Source organism: Pleurodeles waltl, chromosome 1_1, assembly GCF_031143425.1.
Source record: "Pleurodeles waltl isolate 20211129_DDA chromosome 1_1, aPleWal1.hap1.20221129, whole genome shotgun sequence".
Taxonomy (NCBI): domain Eukaryota; kingdom Metazoa; phylum Chordata; class Amphibia; order Caudata; family Salamandridae; genus Pleurodeles; species Pleurodeles waltl.
The window spans coordinates 992,667,774-992,684,894 of NC_090436.1; positions in this window are offsets into that span (position 1 = coordinate 992,667,774).

The window sequence follows — 17,121 nt, forward strand, 5'->3', positions numbered from 1 at the left end:
AAGTAATACAGTAAAATCTTAAATTATAAAATAAAAGTCATTTCTTTGCTTCGTGTGGGCAACTTGTGTTTTTTCACCTTGCTATCGTCTTTTATTTGTTTAAATGACCACGAAAATTAATTTCCATATAGTGCTGATCATGCCTTTTCAAACTTGATGTTATCATGCTCGGCAGAAATAATGTTATACTAATCAGAATGGATATTCTAATATCCTTATCTAACAAATGCCAATAGTGGCAATTTGTTTCAGCAACTTTATGAAGAAAACATCTTTAAGATCTTTAGTACACATTTCATGTCATTAATATGCTTTATTGTGTGCATTGTACTCAATGTCTGACGTTTCTAGAATGACTTTCGTAGGGTTGGGATAACTTAATTTACCTTAATAAGAATCGGGTGGATTTTGGCACTTTTGTCTTGTAGTGAATTGTAAAGTATGCGCATATCGTCAGAAACTAGGGGGCAAAGATGAACTGATTAAAAAAAAATCAAATCGGTCTCACAAAATAATGTAATTCTTGAAAAAAATACTGCGGCCCATATTTATACTTTTTGACGCAAAACTGCGCCAACGCAGTTTTGTGTCAAAAAAATTAGTTCCGGCTAATGCCATTCTGAAGCGCCATGCGGGCGCCGTATTTATTCAATGACGTTAGCCGGCGTTAGCCGCCGGCGCTGTCTGGTGTGCATTAAAAAAAACGACGTACACCAGGCAGCGCCGGCGTAGGGGGAAAATGGCATATGGGCGTCCAGAAATGGTGCAAGTCAGGCTGAGGCAAAAAAATCGCCACAACCCGATTTGCGCCATTTTTTTACGACGCCCATCCCCCATTGAAATGACTCCTGTCTTAGCAAAGACAGGAGTCATGCCCCTTGCCCAATGGCCATGCCCAGGGGACTTCTGTCCCCTGGGCATGGTCATTGGGCATAGTGGCATGTAGGGGGGCACAAATCAGGCCCCCCTATGCCACAAAAAAAAAAAATAATTCCTTACCTGGACTTACCTTAATGTCCCTGGGGTGGGTCCCTCCATCCTTGGGTGTCCTCCTGGGGTGGGCAAGGGTGGCAGGGGGTGTCCCTGGGGGCAGGGGAGGGCACCTCTGGGCTCATTCTGAGCCCACAGGTCCCTTAACGCCTGCCCTGACCCAGGTGCTAAAATCCGGCGCAAATGCGGGTTTTTTAGACCCGCCCACTCCCGGGCGTCATTTTTGCCCGGGAGTATAAATACGACGCATATGCATTGGAGTCATTTTTTAAGACGGGAACGCCTACCTTGCATATCATTAACGCAAGGAAGGTGTTCACGCAAAAAAATGATGCTAACTCCATGAACTTTGGCGCTAGACGCGTCTAACGCCAAAGTATAAATATGGAGTTAGTTTTGCGTCGAATTTGCGCTGAAAAAAACGACGCAAATTCGGCGCAAACGGAGAATAAATATGCCCCTGCATGTGGCGTAAGTCAGTCGGTTCACTAAAAAGCATCATTGCAATTAAAGCATTCTTTGGAAAAATCAAAGTTATTTGAAGGCTCCATCTACTTCTGATCCTATATTTTATATCATGAAAAATGCCGCTCAATTAGTTCCCTCGTATATCTGCAAAAATTTCAATAAATTACCCCATTGTTCGTGTTTCTGTTCAGACACCGCGTTAAAAATGCCTCCGAACAGTTATTAGAGCTTGAGGCAGGGTGAGTTAGAATGACTTCATGGGTGATGTACCTGCTGTGTAGCCTCCTGGTCACAGGTTCGAATTCTGTTAAAATAGCACTGATAAGTGTGTTAATGTGCTTAGGAGGAAGGGGTGTTACCGTTCTGGTGTAACTGGTAGATTTCGGGGTAAGGTGGAATGTTCCAATCACCTACAGGCAGTTCACACGAGACATTTGCACTACACAACTAAAGACGTTCACTAGTTCTTTTAATCTTTTGTTTTCTGAGATGTGTTTGGAATTAATTTTCAGACTTTGGAAATAGTTGCCAAAATCTTGCGAGACACTTGTCCTTGAAACTGAGGCTTAACCGTTTTCAGTAGCGGGTGTAGTCTTGTCTGACTCCCTCTCTGCCAAACCGCAAACTGCCTGCAAGCAAGCCCTAGGACAGTTTGCAGAGCTTTTTTTTTTATTAAACCCTGGAAGGACAACATAGTGTACACATGATGTGGACACAGGTGGCAGCTTCCTGGTCAAAAGTAAAATCTACAGGTTGTCAGATCAAGTTAAGGCCTGCATTAAGACTGAGGTCAGCAAGATGTTAGATCTTGGGGGTATTGAGCCTTCTGACATCCCCACAGTTATACCAGTGGTGCTGGTCCCCAAAACTCACTCAAAGGTGGAAAAGCAGAGATGAGGTTCTGTGTGGATTACAGAGACCTTGGTGCTGTTTCCAAAACTGATGCTGATCCTATCCCTAGGGCAGAATAGCTAACTGACAAGTTGGGTGCAGTCAAATTTCTAAGTGCCTTTGACTTAACCTCAGGGTACTGGTAAACTGAACTCATCCAGGGAACAAAAGAGGTCTGCATTATCCACCCCAGTGCACCACTACCATTTCCACTGATGCCCTTTAGATTGAAAAAAGCACCTGCCACCTTCCAAAGGTTGGTGAATCGAGTTCTCTCAGGCCAGGAAGACTTTAGTGCAGCATATCTTGATGACATTGCTGTCTTTAGCTCCACCTGGGAGGATCAATTGGTCCACCTGAATGAAGTTTTACAGGCCCTGCAGCAGACAGGTATTGGACTTTTTTGCTTATTCAGGGTCATCCCCAATCTTTTTGCCTCCTGCCTCCTATTTGTTCTGACCTGTTGCTGTTGGCTTTTGAACTCTGAGCACGTTACCACTGCTAACCAGTGCTAAAGTGCATATGCTCTCTGTGTAAATTGTAATGTTGATTGGTTTATTCATGCTTGGCATATTTGATTTATATTTGATTTACTAGTAAGTCCCTAGTAAGGTGCACTAGAGGTGGCAGGGCCTGTAAATCAAACACTACTAGTGGGCCTACAGCACTGGTTGTGCCACCCACATAAGTAGCTCTGTAATCATGCCTCAGACCTGCCACTGCAGTGTCTGTGTGTGCAGTTTTAACTATAAATTCGACTTGGCAACTGTACACACTTGCTAGGCCTAAACCTTCCCTTTTCTTACATGTAAGGCACCCATAAGGTAGGCCCTAGGTAGCCCCAAGGGAAGGGTGCAGTGTATGGTTAAGGTAGGCGGTGTTAGAAATGGGGTTTCTGGTTGGCTAGGGTATGCACCTCACCCAGGCAGAACTTACCCACTCTAGTCAGGGCAAGGGAGTTACACGTCCAAGATAACCCCTGCTCACCCCCTTGGTAGCTTGGAACGAGCAGTCAGGCTTAACCCGGAGGCAATGTGCAAAGCGTTTGCACAACACACACACAAATGTGATGCAATATCCCCACCACAAAGGAAAAACAACCCCAGATTATATGAAAATATACTGTATTGTACACAACGCAATTATCAGACCAAACATCACATATCAGTACTATCCTGCTACCTTAGCAGTTGTCAGAACGTTACACATTAGTTACTCTGAAAATTAACAGTAGTCACACATAACACACAGGTTACTCAGTATTCTGCAACATAAGCAGTAGTCAGGGAACACGTTATCACATTTGAACACTTGTCATAAGAATATCATAAAACACCCATAGAAGGAACATTAGACAACATATGGCAAGTTAGGAAAACATATTAGCAAGCATGTCCATAAAAGGAACATTTGCATATGCACACAAAAACATAATAAAACAGGTAGGCAATATATAATACAATAAAGTCTCTAATAAGAACTTCTGATATATATTGTCCCTTTGAAATACCTGGTAGATGATACAGGCACCTCCAGTGCCTAAGAAACAGAAACAAGGGGGCCCAGGGTGCTTCCTGCGCAAAACGGGGGCCTCGTGATACTGTAGAGGGAGAGGGGCAGCACGCACCCTCCCCGATCCTTACTGGGTCCCTCCTGGGGACTCGTGATCATTAGGGCCCCCCCCCACCGGCCCTCACGAGGGGGGGCAACGTCCTCTCAATACTGGGGAGAAGAGGGGGGCATCACGCACCCCCTCCAACTTTGTTGCGGGCCCTTCCAGGGACCGTGATAACTGGGGGCCCCCCTAGGCATCCACCAGCCCTCTCGAGGGGGGCCCAGGTCAGGGAAATCCATGGAGTAAGGAGGGGGGCGCCACGCACCCCTTCCGATTTGCGAATGGGCCCCTCCGGGGACCCGCAAACTCCTGGGTCTCCCTGGGCCTGCGTCGGCCCTTCCACGGAGGGAGACCCCTAGACAACTGCCCTTGGGCCCACGAGGGGGGCCCACCAGAGAGCCCGTGGCACGGGTGAGCCTCCGATGAGGCTGCTGCACCGCCCGCAAGCTCAAGGAAAGGCCTCCGGGGCTTGAGCAGGCGAGGGAGAGGCGTCCTCCTCTCCCTCCTGCTCTGACGACACTCTGGCCCAAGGTCGGGCCTGCCGGTGCCACGGGGGCGCTCCTCGGAGCGATCCCTACCCCGGGGGCACCGCTAGGAGCAGGCTTGCTCCGGATTCTCCAGTGTCGGTTTTCTTGTGCCCTGGGGGCACTAGAAGGAGCGCAGCACTCACGTTCCAAGAATGCAGCCTCCCGGGCTGCGGCGGTGATTCAGGCGGCAATTAAGGGGCGCTTTTCAAAGCGATACGGCCCCCTGTACAGCCCAGGTCGTGGCGGTGATTTCCTTTTGGCATGAAGGAGCGTGTTTTCAGCTTAAAGAAAAAGCGCTTTCCCAAGCGCTAGTTTTGGCAAGCATTTGAAACACTACTCGTGTTTCAGGGTCAATACAGCGGTAAGGGGCCACAGCACCCTGCCCCTGGGGAGCAGAGTCCCTAGAAAAGGCCCACAGATGGAGTGCCCAACAACAGTCCAGTACAAAGGGGGTGCAGGCTAGTGGCAAGTCCTTCTCAGTGACCAGGCAGGTCACAGGTCATCACAGCAGCAGCAGTCCATGGCGGTTCCTGGTGAGTCCTTCCAGTAGTCTGTGTCCAGTTCCAGGTAAGTTCAAAACGTCTCCAAATTGTGGGGAAAATTCTCCTGTACTTATAGTCAGTTCTTACAGTGTTTTACAATGGTAGGGAGAGGAGGTTCCAGCCAGTTACAACTGGTTCTGGGAGTGCCCCCTCTCTCCTTTCAGCACAGGCTCCAAACATCAGTGTGGGCTTAACCACCCTATTGTGTGAGGCAGGGCATAGCCTTTACAAATGTAGGTGTGCCCCGCCTCTCCCTTCTCTCAGCCCAGGAAGACTATTCAGTATGCAGATGCACCTCTGTGACACCTCCACCCTCCCTGTGTACAGGCTGTCTGAAAAGTATGCACAAAGCCCCAACTGTCACTCTGCCCAGATGTGGATTGGAGTCAAGCTGCAAAACACCAGAGTCATAAGTACAGATAAATGCGCACTTTCTAGAAGTGGCATTTCTGTGATAGTAATAAAAAATACACCCACACCAGTAAGCAGTATTTATTATCACCATCACAACCATACCAAACACGCCTACGCTACCCCTCATAAATCAGACAATATCCCTTACACATAGGGCAGGGCATTTCTAATGCAATCCTATGAGAAGGCAGCACTCACAGCAGTGAGACACCAAGTTAGCCTGTTTGTCACTACCAGGACAGGCCATGCAATATGGCACATGTCCTGCCTTTCTACATACATGGAACCCTGCCCATAGGGCTAGCTAGGGCGTACCTTAGGGGTGACTTACATGTAGTGAAAGGGGAGTTCTGGGCCTGGCAAGTTACTTTAGATGCCAGGTCCCTGTGGCAGAAAACTGCGCACACAGGCCCTGCGCTAGCAGGCCTGACACAGGTTTGAAAGTCTACTTCAGTGGGTGGCGCAAGCAGCGCTGCAGGCCCACTAGTAGTATTTAATTTACAGGCCCTGGGTATAGAGATACCACGGTACAAGGGATTTATAGGTAAAATAAATATGCCAATTAGGTATAAGCCAATCATACCAACTTCAGATGGGAGAGCACCTGCACTTTATCACTGGTCAGCCGTGATGAAGTGCCCAGAGTCCTAGAGCCAACAGGGAGAGGTCAGAAAAACCAGGAGGAAGGAGGCAAAAAGACTGGGGATGACCCTGCATAAGGCAAAAAGTCCAAAAGTCCAACAGGCGGTAAGACCGCCAACAGGCCAGCGATAAAAAAATTGAATCATGACCCTGGCAGACACCGCCAACAAAGACAGCCACTTTAACACTCCGACCACCATGGCGGTAGAAACAAACACTGCGGCGGTCACCTCCAACAGACAGGTGGAAGACAATGTACCGCCCACACTATTATCAGGGGCCAATCCGCCACCTTTTCCGGGGTGGAACCAACGCAAACAAAAACACGGCGGAAACAGGACTTGGAAAGGAAACACTCACCTCTACACATTCCACGAGGAACCAGGACGCCATGGAGCCAGAACTCCAAATACTCCCTGCGATGGTATTCTTGCTCCTCTACCAGGAGCACGAAAGACGGCAGAGACGACCACGGTGAGTACTGCACCTACAACACAGGGGAGGGGGAGGGAAAAAAGAGTGACACACACATGCAACACGCAACACCCCCACCCTCACCCACAACACACACACAAACACATGCTGCAACATCACATTTACACCCCCCCCGGAAGAATGCAAGGACAAAAGGAAATGAGTTGACTGATTGTAATAAATAAAAATCCATTGGTCAAAACTTTAAATACAGTATAAACAATTATGTACACCAACTACACAAGTCTGGATAGTGCACCATTCATAGTCCGTGGACCACTGGGCCCAAAATGCATGGGCGAGGCCCACACTCGATACCAGACTCTAAACGGAGAGAACACTGCAGGGGCATCAGATCAAAATGAAAGAGGCACCTCAGGGGGAAGGGAACGGGGGGCACCTCAGCTGGATGAGTGCACGACGCCAGCTCCACGAGGGGGCCCCATGCCCACTGCTGTATCCTGGGGAGTGCAAAGCCACAGTCTCTCAAGTCTCAAGTGGGTGGGTTGCCCACTGCTTTATCCTGGGGAGTGCAAAGCCACATTCTCTCAAGTGGATAACAGTCTCCACTGGTTCTGGAGGGGACTTTGTGCCCAGAGTGCTTCATCCTGCCAAGGACAGAGGTAGTAGATGCCTTTCTCCACTGGTTCTGGAGGGGACTTTGTGCCCAGAGTGCTTCATCCTGCCAAGGACTGAGGTAGTGAATGCCTTTCTCCACTGGTTCTGGAGGGGGCTTGGTGCCCAGAGTGCTTCATCCTGCCAAGAACTGAGGTAGTGGATGTGATACTCCACTGGTTCTGCAGGGGGCTTTGTGCCCAGAGTGCTTCATCCTGCCAAGGACTGAGATAGTGGATGTGATACTCCACTGGTTCTGTAGGGGGCTTGGTACCCAGAGTGCTTCATCCTGCCAAGGACTGAGGTAGTGGATGCCTTTCTCCACTGGTTCTGGAGGGGGCTTGTTGCCAGGAGTGCTTCATCCTGCCAAGGACTGATGTAGTGGATGTGATACTCCACTGGTTAAGGAGGGGGCTTTGTGCTCAGAGTGCTTCATCCTGCCAAGGACTGAGGTAGTGGATGCCTTTCTCCACTGGTTCTGGAGGGGGATTTGTGTCCAGAGTGCTTCATCCTGCCAAGGACTGAGGTAGTGGATGCCTTCCTCCACTGGTTCTGGAGGGGGCTTGGTGCCCAGAGTGCTTCATCCTGCCAAGGACTGAGGTAGTGGATGCCTTTCTCCACTGCCGGTGCTGGTGGTGGGCTCAGTGACTGCAGTGCTGGTGGCGTGCTCAGTGACTGCGGTGCTGGTGGCGGGCTCAGTGACTGCGATGCTGGTGGCGGCTCAGTGACTGCAGTGCTGGTGGCAGGCTCAGTGACTGCGGTGCAGGTGGCGGTGCAGGTGGCAGTGCTGGTGGCGGTCTTGTCCGCCATGCAGGTTGGTGTTGACGTGGACCTGCCCTTGATTTTATGGCCCTTCCCCACCTTGGATGGTGGCACAGCTGTCTGGCCACTATTTACTTTTGTTTTGCCTGAGCCCTTGTTGGCAGGTGTTTTCGCCTTCTCCCTTGGGGATGTGGGCAACTTTTTTACTTTTGGAGGTGGCGGAATGTCCCTGCCCTCGCTCCGTAGAACACTGGCAGCCCTGTTGCTTGGTGCACTCCAAAAGCCTACAGTTGCTGGCACCACTGTACCCGGTGATGTGGTGGCTGAGGTGCTGGGTTGGGACCTGGAAAGGCGGGCCCTAGGGGACGGACGGGGGAGGTGTAGGGAAGAGGTCAATATTAGACAGGAAAAGCTTTTTAGACACACTGGGACGGGTAGATGCAGAGGGTTTGGGAGTGGAGGAAGAGGTAGTGGTTGTAGGAGGTGTACGATTGCTGACTTTGGGTGAAGGTGCATGGGCTGGAGGCTGTTGTGAGGTGGATGGCTGTTGGGTGGGTGTGTGGCTGAGTTTGTGTAGTTTGGGAGGAGGGCTTACAGACACACTGGTAGAGGTCACAGGGGATGTGTGAATGGTAGTGGGGTTGGTGAGTGCACATGAGCGGTGTGTGGTGATGGGCGTGCTGGTGATGGAGGTAGTGGCTGAAGATGTAGTGCATGTAGGTGTGAGTGGAGACAAGACAGGGAGGGAGGACGGAGACATGGAGGAGGGGGACACAGTGGAGGCAGTGGATGTTGATATGTGTGCATGGGTATGATGCTTGTGTGGGTGCCTGTGGGATGTGTGGTGCTTATGTTTGCCAAAGCCACCCTTGTGTGTTGAGGTGTGTGCATGCTGGTCTGATGGTGTGCTTGGGATAGGCTGAGGTACATGGATTGGGTCTGGGTGGAGGAAGTTGGAGGGGGAGGCAGGACACAGGGACAATGGCTGCCATCAGTGCTGAGGCCAGAGCCTGAAATGCTCTCTGTTGGGCTGCCTGGCCAGATGAATGCCCTCCAAATATGCATTTGTTTGTTGCAACTGCCTCTCTACACACTGGATGGCATTCAGAATGGTAGACTGCTCAACACTGAGGGATCTCAGGAGGTCAATAGCCTCCTCACTGAGAGCAGCAAGGCTGACTGGGGCAGGGCCTGAGGTGCCTGGGGCGAAGGAGATGCCCACCCTCCTGGGTGAGCGGCCACAGGACACACGCTGAGGGGCTGCTGGGAGGGCGGTGCTGGTAGGGGGGGTGGCGGCTGAACCTGTTGATGTGGGGGCCACAGAGGGGCCCGCTACCGCAAGGGAGCTCCCATCAGAGGAAGAGTCGCTGTTGCTGATGTCACCTCCTGCCCCCGCCTTGGAGCTCCCCTCATCCTCCGTCCCACTGGTGGCTTCAAACTCCGTTGTCTTGCCCTCCAGGGCCATGTGGGATGCAACTCCCTCCTGCTCCGGTGCCACTGCTCTTCTGCCTGATGATGCTAATACACACAAGAACAGGGAGACCACAAAAAAGGAGGGGGGAAGACAGAAGAAAGACATGTTCAGTGCATGCAACACCACTACTGTTGGTGGACACTACAGACACAGCAGCCCTCTGCACTACGCCATGCACTTAGAGTTCCCTAATTAATCACAGGGACATGGGTTACAAGGCCTATGCACGATAGCTGCACACATGGAAGTCACAGGAGCCTGACTAGGTGTAGTTGGCTCTTACCACTGGTGGGGTTGGGGTGCCACATAGCCTGCCTCATGAAGGGACCTTGCCTACAAAACTCGCCCTGGTCTAGGGGAACCGACAGCCTACCTCCCCCACCCAGACGCCTCGTAACGCACACAGAGTCAGATGGATATGACTGTACTCACCCCTTGTGGCTGCTGTGATGCCCTCAAGCACCCATCCAACTCCGGATAGGCCACCGCCAGGATCCGGAACATCTGGGGGGTCATAGTGCGAAGGGCACCCCTCCCACGTTGGGAGGCTATCCCCAGCTGGGCCTCCGCCGTCTTCTTGCTCCAGTGGCGAATGTCCTCCCATCTTTTACGGCAGTGGGTGCTCCGTCTGTGGTGGACCCCCAGGGCCTGGACGTCCATGGCGATGGCACGCCAAATATCCTTCTTCTGGTGGGCACTGACCTAGAGGAATAATACAGGGGAAAAGGAAAATATTTAACCGTCTGGACCGTCACAGTCATTGACCCACTTTCCCACCCTTGCCCTGATGCACATACACTCACCGTCCGCTCATGCAGGCCTCAGTCCCGCCCCATATCTTCCATCCACACCTCTCCAAACAGGCATTCCCATACAGCATGCTCACAGTGTACTCACCTGTTTGTCTGGAGGACCGTAGAGTACCGTGTACTGGAGGAGGACCCCATCCACTAACTTCTCCAACTCCTCCGAATTGAAAGCAGGGGCCCTTTCCCCAGACACATGAGCTATCGTCACTTCCAGACTGAGGTCACAGCAGCACTTGCTTTGTAAGTCCTCTCCTGTCAAAGGTCAGGTATCAAGTGAGTGAACAGACAGAAAATGGCGGTCACATCCGCGGTGGTGCATACCGTCACTGCCGGCGTACATCGTCATTGGCTCCTGGGACCCATAGGGTCCAATGTTAACCAGTGCAGGATTGCGCCACGGTCTTCGTCCGCCTACCGCGACAGTGTACAATGCCAGCGCAGTTACCTCATATCCCCTTGTACCACCTTACAGGTCAGGCAGACACCATTTCAGGGGGCCACATGGCATTATTTTTAAATGCGTCACACCTATCTAGGCCTTGCATTCACACAGTGACAGGCACATTGCGGATTGGCAAATGTGTGCAATAATTAATTTTTTTATAACTCAGGGTTGGCTGACTCTCTGCTCGCTGTTCTCGTCCATAGGGCTTGCCCGCTGGGGTAGGTGAGGAGATGGCAGCATTCTCCGGTGTACAGACCACTGGTGGACCTGTCGACAATGGAAGAGAGACACGGTCTAGTCACCTACAGACTTGATCATGCAACAATCAATTAACTATGTCCCAGTTGGAGCCAGACCTGATGTCAGCTATCCGCCATCCCACAGGAATCCGCCTCTAGCGCAGGTCCTGTCAGTACTCCATTTCCTGGCAAGTGGGTCTTTTCAAACTACAGTGGCCATTGCATCAGGGATGTCCCAGCCTATGTTCTCAAACGTGTTGTCCAGAGTGTTGTCTGCCCTGCTGAAACACATGCGCAGCTACATCGTTTTCCCTCAGGTGGAGGATTTGCCCACAGCGAAAGGTGACTTCTATGCCCTGGGACATATCCCCAACATCATAGGTGCCATTGATGGGACACATTTGGCATTGGTACCCCCCGGAGGAGTGTACAGGTGTACAGAAACCGGAAGACCTACCATTCATTGAATGTGCAGATGGTGTGTTTGGCCGACCAGTATATCTCCCATGTGAATGCCGAGTTTCCAGACTCAGTGCATGACGCTTAAATTTTGAGGAATAGCAGCATTTCTCATATGATGGGGCAACTCCAGAGGCACCGTGTGTGGCTAATAGGTGAGGACAAGGACCCTATACTGTGTAAATATTTGTCTGGGTCTGTCCCTAAGGGTTAGTGTGTGTCTAAAAGTTGTCCCTCGACATTTGCAGGTGACTCTGGGTACCACAACCTGTCATGGCTACTGACCCCAGTGAGAAATCCCAGGACAAGGGTGGAGGAACGTTACATTGAGGCACATGGGCGAACTAGGAGAGTGATCGAAAGGACCTTCAGCCTCCTGAAGGCCAGGTTCTGGTGCCTCCATATGACAGGTGGTTCTCTCTACTACTCACCAAAGAAGGTGTGCCAGATCATCGTGGCCTGCTGTATGCTGCACAGCCTGGCTTTGCGACGACAGGTGCTTTTTTTTCAGGAGGATGGTCCAGAAGGAGGTCTTGTGGCAACTGTGGAGCCTGTGGACAGTGAAGAAGAGGCGGCAGAAGAAGAGGATATCGACAACAGAAACAGCGTTATCCAGCAGTACTTCAAGTGAGACACAGGTAAGAAGATGTCACTGGCTCACACATCTCATACAATTGTTAGACCTATCATATGTCTGTCACTTTCACCCAGTGTATGGACCCTGACTTTTCACTTTGCCTTTCCATTTCACAGATGTGGGTCCCACTGTGTGACCTCTGCTATATTACCTCATGGACTAGAGCTGTGTGATATAGGTATGTTGGCAATACAATCAACATTGCCATTTTCCTTAGTTATTGCAAATACACATTTGTGAAAGCACAGACTGACTCCAGATTGTTTTGTGATTCAAGGGTGTTTATTTCAGTGCAAATTAGTGGAGGGGTTGTAAAATGGGCAGGGGTGATGGTGGAGGATTGTCCATGGCAGAGTCCAGTCTGTTTGTTTCACAGGTGCATTGCCCAAAGGGGCATAGGAAGTGGAGCTAGGCCAGTTGATGGATGGACAGGGTGATGAAGTGGGACAGAAGGATGACATTTAGGGTGGTCTAATTTCCTGCCGGGGGTCTTGGCGTTGTTCTCTGTCTTTGTCCTGGATCTCAGGGACAGTTTGCGGGGTGGTTCTCCATCTGCAGGGGGTGGGGTGCTGGTGTTGTGGTCCTGTGGCGGTGCCTCCTGTCCACTAGCGTCGGCGGAGGTGGTGGGCTGTTCATCATCCAGGCTAGTGTCAGGGGCCCCTTGTTGTGCCACAGTGTCCCTCCTGGTGTTCACAAGGTCCTTCAGCACCCCTACAATGGTGACCAGGGTGGTATTGATGGACTTGAGTTCCTCCCTGATCCCCAAGTACTGCTCCTCCTGCAGCCGCTAGGTCTCCTGAAATTTGGCCAGTACCATTGTCATCGTCTCCTGGGAATGATGGTACGCTCCCATGATGTTGGAGAGGGCTTCGTGGAGAGTGGGTTCCCTGGGTCTGTCCTCCCCCTGTCGCACAGCAGTCCTCCCAGTACCCCTGTTTTCCTGTTCCTCTGTCCCCTGAACCTTGTGCCCACTGCTACTTCCCCCAGGTCCCTGATTTTCTTGGAGTGGTGTGTTTGCCTGGGTTCTCTGTAGTGGTGGACACACTGCTGCTTGACATGTCCTGGGGACAGAGGGATGGGCCCGCTGGGTGGGTGCTGTGCTAGTGTTTCCTGAGTGGGGAGGCTCTGTGGTGGCATGTGCCAGTGTCAGGGGAACCGACTGTCCCGAGGTCCCAGATGGGCCGGGCTGGTCATCTTTATCCAGTTGGACGGAGCTGCTGTCATCACTGTGGGCCTCTTCTGTGAGGTGAGTGAACATGTCTGGAACCTCCTGTCCGGTGACATTGGACCACGGGTTGGAAATTAATTCAGTAAAAACTAAATACATGGTCTTTGGGGACAATAGTTGCAGAATGAAGAGGCCGGTGTACTTAGAAGGTGCTCCTCTGGAAAGAGTGGGCACCTTCGATTACTTGGGCATCAAATTGGAAGATTCACATTTTTCAACGCTCAGTGCCAGAAATCCTTACTCTGCTTGAAGCAAAGGGCGGGCGGCATTGTTAGATTTTCTTCTAGATCGCCCAAATTTGCAATGTCTCCTGCCCTTGAAATATACAAATCTCAGGCTGGAGGGGGGGCCCTTTATGGTGCCGAGCTCTGTGGCCATTGTAACCTGGTGAATTTGGCAAGGGCAGAAAACCAATTTTTGAAAATGCTGCTCAAAGTTCCCTCTTGTACTCCATCTCTGCCCATTCGAATGGATCTAAACCTTTTTTTTCTATCTCGCAGATTGCTGCTTTAAGGCCTTTGCTATTTTGGATTCGGCTTTGGTCAACAGATGCCCTATCTCCATTTTGCTGCAGGCTTCTGCCCTTGGTGGGTCATAACACTATCACTAAAACCAAATGGTGTGTTTATGTTAATCAGTCTCTAACTCACCTAGGTTTAGGGTCCTACTGGATGGACCCATCCTCCATTCCCAAAAATGCTGCACATGTACTGAAGGATGCTTTTTGGCACAATGTCCAGACTATGCAATTTGCTAAGACTGTCCCGCTCTCCATGTCGGGCAAGTTCTTATCAATCAAATGTAATTATGAACTTAAACTCTTCATGGATATTGCACTATCTCCATTCGCACAAGCTCTTTTTGTTAGATTTAGAGTAGGGTCTCTCCCTTTATGTTCTTTGACGCATAACTGGCCTAGCTCCACTAACAGTTCTAAGTTTTGCCCGATGGGTTGTAAAAGGGAAGAGTCTGTTTCACATGTTTTTTTTTTCTGTCATGCATACCTCAAACAAAGAGCCCTTTGGATTATCCCGCTTTGTAAATCTATTGGTGTCAGGTCTCATCTTCATGCTGAGCGAATTCTAAAATCTGATCCATCTGTCCAAGTAGTTTTTCCAGTGGCAAAATTTCTCGAAGCAATCTGGCACCTCAGATTAGTTATTTTAAAGAAAAATACAGGGTAGTTAATTTTTTATACTTATTTATGCACATCTACTCACTTGTGATGATCAATTTAACATTTTTCTTCTTAGCATAAAGTTATTTTTTTATTATATTATTGAGTATTTATGGATCTTGGGAAGTGGCCCCTTGTTGAGGGGACCCCCTTATTGTTAAAAGACCCATTTTTGATTCTCTGGTTGAATTTTAACCCTCTTGTATCTTTTAATTCTCTACTGTGCATGTATTTTTAGCATCTTTTAATATTCAACTGTTATTGTTTGTAGTGCACTTTTATGGTATGTTTTCTTACTTACCGAAATAAAGTTGAATGAAAATGAAATGACATTGGATAGGGATCCTGAAGGGGTGTAAAGGCATGATTATTGCATTTGTGTGTGCCATCATGTGCAATGGGTGGGTGACCCTGTACTCCAGTGCTTGCATTCTTGTGTAGGACCTTGTGTGATAGTTGGTTTGGGGATCTGTGTGGGTATCTGTAATGGACATGCTTTGGTGATGGGTATCCATGCTTTGTTGTTACATGCAGGGCTTGGTATTGGGATGTGTGGGTTGTGGTAGTGGGGCATATGTGAGGTGTTGGAGTGATGGGGGTGAGGGTAAGGGTGGGGTATGTGATAGCATGCAGGTAGGTTGGGGGATGTAATAGTTAAGATTTGACTTACCAGAGTTCATTCCTCCTGCTACTCCTGCGAGGTCCTCAGGATGCAGTATAGCCAAGACCTGCTCCTCCCATGTTGTTAGTTGTGGGGGAGGAGGTGGGGGTCCACCGGCAGTCCTCTGAACTGCAATCTGGTGTCTTGAGACCACGGAACGCACCTTCACCCGTAGGTCGTTCCACCTCTTCCTGATGTCATCCCGTGTTCTTGGGTGCTGTCCCACTGCGTTGACCCTGTCTATGATTCTGCGCCATAGCTCCATCTTCCTAGCTATGGAGGTGTGCTGCACCTGTGATCCGAATAGCTGTGGCTCTACCCGGACGATTTCCTCCACCATGACCCTGAGATCCTCCTCAGAGCACCTGGGGTGTCTTTGCGGTGCCATGGTGTGGGTGATGTGTGGGGTGGTGTGTGTTGTGATGTGTGAGGGGATGTGTTTGTGTGTGTTGCATGAGGTGCGTGGATGTTGTGTGAGTGTTGGTGTTGTGTGCCTGTGGATGCTAGTATTGTTGATGGTGGTGTCTCTCTCTCTCTCTGCTTCTTTCTCAGTTTTTGTCATAGAGGTTTGTGGGTGATGTGGGTGTGTGTTTTATATTGTATTGAGTGTGTGAGGGTGATGTGTGTATGTGTATCAGGTGGGTGTATATTTCAAATTGTCCAATGTGGTTGTGTTTTGTATACGTGTGTGTATTTTGAGCGCGGCGGTGTGTACCGCCAATGGAATACCTTGGTTGAAAGACCGACGCGTGGATTCGAGGGTCTTGATAGTGTGGGCGTATTCCTGTTGGTGTGACGGTGGAGGTTTTGTTATCGCCAGTTTGTCACCGACCTTTAGTGTGGCGGACTTGTTTGGGTGTCTGGATTTTGGAGGATTCTGGCCTGTGGGTCGTAATAGCTGTAGCGGAATTCCGCTGCCGCAGCGGTGTGTTGGCGGTCTTCTGCACGGCGGTAAGTGGGATTTACCACCAATGTTGTAATGAGGGCCATAGTAATGTGTTTAATATGTCTTGACAGTGAAATATTGCTAAATTCGTTTTTCACTGTTGCAAGGCCTGTCCCTCTCATAGGTTAACATGGGGGCTACCTTTCAATCTGACTAAAGTGTAGATTACCTTTGGGAGCGGATGGACATGTGGAGTTTGGGGTCTCTGAGCTCACAATTTAAAAATACATCTTTTAGTAAAGTTGATTTTAAGATTGTGCATTTGAAAATGCCACTTTTAGAAAGTGAGCATTTTCTTGCTTATACCATTTCTGTGACTCTGCCTGTTTGTGGATTCCCTGTCTGGGTCAATCTGACAGTTGGGCTGGTTGCACCTCACACTAGACAGTGACACAAAAGGAGCTGGGGTGTAGTCTGCATTTCCTGGTGAGCCATCTGTGCTAGGATGGAGGGGAGAGGTGGTCACTTGCACCTGAAAGGGCTGTGCCTGTCTTCACACAATGCAGTCTCCAACCCCTTGGTGAATGTCTGGGGCCTGGCCTGGGCAAGGCAGGATTTCACATTCAAAAGAGACTTTACTTTGAAGTAGGCCTACTTCAAAGGAGAAATTGGGTATAAGAAGGGCACCCAAAATCACAGACTTTAGATCACTTCTGGACATCTTCTCTGCCTGGAGAAGAGTTGAAGAGCTGAGGAGAAGTGCTGCCCTGCCTGTGACTGTGCTTTGAGGAGCTATCTTGCAGTTGCTGCTTCTGCCAGAGTAAGAGGGCAAAGACTGGACTTTATGTGCCTTCCATCTTGTGAAGAAATCTCCAAGGGCTTGATTTAGAGCTTGCGTCCTGTTGTTTGAAGTCTCAGGGACAGCAAAGACTTCTCTCTGCCAGCACCTGGAGTCTCTGGAGAGACTCCTGCTCTGACAAGTGGTGCCGTATCCAGTCCCTGGGCCCTTGAAAGGAAAGCTGGTGGAAATCCAGTCTAGGACTCAAATCTTTTGTGGTTGGAGAGTCAGGAGGGTTGGTGCTCTCCTTGTGTCTCTTGGAGACAAGAAATCATGGACTAGAGGGGTCACCAGTGCATTTGAATAAAAACACTAAAAATTCTCGTTG